Here is a 3,835-nt window from a genome sequence, read left to right as displayed (position 1 = left end):
AGTAGACCGGCGTCCAAAGGAGACACTTAGTTTTTCCCCCGCCCTTTTTCTTTTCTTTTCTTTTCTTTTCTTTTTTTGCCTCGCCTCCCCTCCCCTCCCTTCCCGAGTAGACCGGCGCCTAAACGAGGCACTTGGTTTATTTCCCGCCCCTTTTCTTTTCTTTTTTTTTGGCCTCGCCGAGTAGACCGGCGTCCAAAGGAGACACTTAGTTTTTCCCCCGCCCTTTTTCTTTTCTTTTCTTTTCTTTTCTTTTCTTTTTTTGCCTCGCCTCCCCTCCCCTCCCTTCCCGAGTAGACCGGCGCCTAAACGAGGCACTTGGTTTTTTTTCCCCACCCCTTTTCCCGCTCTCCGCTTAAATGTCAGTATCGCCGCCGGTCGATCGTCGTTTTAGTTTTAAAACGGTCATAAAAGCGGAATACGTTTTGAAAGTCGACGAGCCCGGTGTGTGGAGACCGGAATTGGGCAAGCTGTGCTCTCGTCTTCTGGGGGTGACATTTCTCCCTGAGCGCTGCTGGCTTTAGAAAGACCATTCGAAGACGGGTTAGGGTCGGGGTCGGGGAAGCGAGCGTCAGGTCTCGCCGCCCCGATTTTTCCAACCAAGAAAGCAGGACGCTTGAAACCGCGATGCGAGCTTGGACCGGAAGGCTTGCGATAGCAAGAGATCTAGGCAAGAACGGAAGCTTTTCACTTCAAACAAACCAGCTATTTAAAGCAACCCCTCGCACGCGACATCCATCGTGGCAGGGAAACAGAAACAGAGACGCCGGCCCGGCCGAGGCTGCCGGAGCGGCCCGGTAGACCGGGCCGCCGTCTGCCCGTCTTTAAGTCGAAAGACGACTTTAAATCTAAAAACGGTTTTAAGTCGAAAGTGTGGGTTAGGGTTAGGGGAAAAAGTTGTGGGGTTAGGGTTAGGGGAAAAAGCTGTAGGGTTAGGGTTAGAGAAAACAGTTGTAGGGTTAGGGTTAGGGTCAGGGTTAGGGAAAATAGTTGTAGGGTTAGGGTTAGGGTTAGGGTTAGGGTTAGGGTTAGAGAAAAAAGTTGTAGGCTTAGGCTTAGAGAAACAAGTTGTAGGGTTAGGGTTAGGGTTAGGGTTAGAGAAAAAAGTTGTAGGCTTAGCCTTAGGTTTAGGCTTAGGCTTAGAGAAACAAGTTGTAGGGTTAGGGTTAGGGTTAGGGTTAGGGGGAAAAGTTGTAGGGTTAGGGTTAGGGTCAGGGTTAGGGAGAAAAGTTGTAGGGCTAGGGTTAGGTTCAGGTTCAGGCTCAGGGTTATCATTCTGGAAATGATATTAGCAGAAGCAATGGAGGAAAGCGAGGAGAGGGAGGGAGGGAGGGATAGATATTAAACGGGATGGACGAAACGTATAGAGCGCACACAAGACACGCGATGAGAAACCACCCGCCCAGAGAAATTCATGTCCGATTTACCGAGAAGACAGGGAGGGCAGAGAGATCGCCATGGATGAGAAACACGACGAGAAAGCACAAAATATCGGCGAGCTGAAATATCGGCGAGCTGGCGAGAGCAAAGATATCGAGTAGATTCAAGAGAGAAAGCGGAATTATTTTATAAACAACGTAGAGATGACCAAGAACAGGAAAGATGGGGAGATGAAAGTGGGGACGGACGACGGGAGGAGAAGAAAGAACAGCCAAAAGAGAGCCAAGAAAGCCAACAAAACGAGAAAGCGTCGAGAGAAGGAGCAGGAGCAGAAGACGTTAAAGAAAGAACCAAGGGACCTAAGAACGACTTGCTCGACAAAGCAAATAGATCAGTAAGAAATGGAAGAAGAAATAAAAATAATTTCCTGGACTAGAAATGGACTGGATTCGGCCATTCGGCAAGAGGAAGGAAAATATGGAATAAATGAGGGAAGTTAAGATCAGAAATGATAGGCCTACGAGAGGTTCCTCTGGGAAAGCTACACCCAAAACTTTTGAGGAAGGAAGATGGCAGAAATTGGAACAAACTTTTCACTTGAAGGGAAGCTTTTCACGTCAAACCAGCTATTTAAATCAACCCCTCGCAGCCATCCTGGCAGAGAAGCAGAAAACCGAAACACTCCAGTCCGGCCGAGGCCCGGGTAAACCGGTCCCGCCCGAGCGAGCGTCCCGGTAGACCGGGACGGCTGCCGGGCGCGGGCACCCCCGGGGCCCGGCGCTGGCACCGAGGCGAAGGGGGAGGTCCCCGACCGAGGCCCGCGGCGCCGGAGCCGGGATCCCGTACCTCCATCGCGGCGGGGGAAACGGAAAGACTGACCCGGCCGAGGCCCCGGTAGACCGGGACGGCTGCCGGGCGCGGGCACCCCCGGGGCCCGGCGCTGGCACCGAGGCGAAGGGGGAGGTCCCCGACCGAGGCCCGCGGCGCCGGAGCCGGGATCCCGTACCTCCATCGCGGCGGGGGAAACGGAAAGACTGACCCGGCCGAGGCCACGGTAGACCGGGACGGCTGCCGGGCGCGGGCACCCCCGGGGCCCGGCGCTGGCAACGAGGCGAAGGGGGAGGTCCCCGACCGAGGCCCGCGGCGCCGGAGCCGGGATCCCGTACCTCCATCGCGGCGGGGGAAACGGAAAGACTGACCCGGCCGAGGCCCCGGTAGACCGGGACGGCTGCCGGGCGCGGGCACCCCCGGGGCCCGGCGCTGGCACCGAGGCGAAGGGGGAGGTCCCCGACCGAGGCCCGCGGCGCCGGAGCCGGGATCCCGTACCTCCATCGCGGCGGGGGAAACGGAAAGACTGACCCGGCCGAGGCCACGGTAGACCGGGACGGCTGCCGGGCGCGGGCACCCCCGGGGCCCGGCGCTGGCAACGAGGCGAAGGGGGAGGTCCCCGACCGAGGCCCGCGGCGCCGGAGCCGGGATCCCGTACCTCCATCGCGGCGGGGGAAACGGAAAGACTGACCCGGCCGAGGCCCCGGTAGACCGGGACGGCTGCCGGGCGCGGGCACCCCCGGGGCCCGGCGCTGGCAACGAGGCGAAGGGGGAGGTCCCCGACCGAGGCCCGCGGCGCCGGAGCCGGGATCCCGTACCTCCATCGCGGCGGGGGAAACGGAAAGTGATGCGGCCGGGGCCCCGGTAGACCCGGCCGTCTCCCCGGCGCGGGCACCCCCGGGACCCGGCGCGGGCACCGAGGCGACGGCGGGGGTCCCCGACCGAGGCTCGCGGCGCCGGACCCGGGATCCCGTACCTCCATCGCGGCGGGGGAAACGGAAAGTGATCCGGCCGGGGCCCCGGTAGACCCGGCCGTCTCCCCGGCGCGGGCACCCCCGGGGCCCGGCGCTGGCACCGAGGCGAAGGGGGAGGTCCCCGACCGAGGCCCGCGGCGCCGGAGCCGGGATCCCGTACCTCCATCGCGGCGGGGGAAACGGAAAGACTGACCCGGCCGAGGCCCCGGTAGACCGGGACGGCTGCCGGGCGCGGGCACCCCCGGGGCCCGGCGCTGGCACCGAGGCGAAGGGGGAGGTCCCCGACCGAGGCCCGCGGCGCCGGAGCCGGGATCCCGTACCTCCATCGCGGCGGGGGAAACGGAAAGTGATCCGGCCGGGGCCCCGGTAGACCCGGCCGTCTCCCCGGCGCGGGCACCCCCGGGGCCCGGCGCTGGCACCGAGGCGAAGGGGGAGGTCCCCGACCGAGGCTCGCGGCGCCGGAGCCGGGATCCCGTACCTCCATCGCGGCGGGGGAAACGGAAAGACTGATCCGGCCGAGGCCCCGGTAGACCCGGCCGTCTCCCCGGCGCGGGCACCCCCGGGGCCCGGCGCGGGCACCGAGGCGAAGGGGGAGGTCCCCGACCGAGGCCCGCGGCGCCGGAGCCGGGATCCCGTACCTCCATCGCGGCGGGGGA

Source organism: Pantherophis guttatus, unplaced genomic scaffold (assembly GCF_059756535.1).
Source record: "Pantherophis guttatus breed Tessera unplaced genomic scaffold, ASM5975653v1 scaffold_66, whole genome shotgun sequence".
NCBI classification, from domain to species: Eukaryota; Metazoa; Chordata; class Lepidosauria; order Squamata; family Colubridae; genus Pantherophis; species Pantherophis guttatus.
This window is presented reverse-complemented; position numbering follows the sequence as displayed.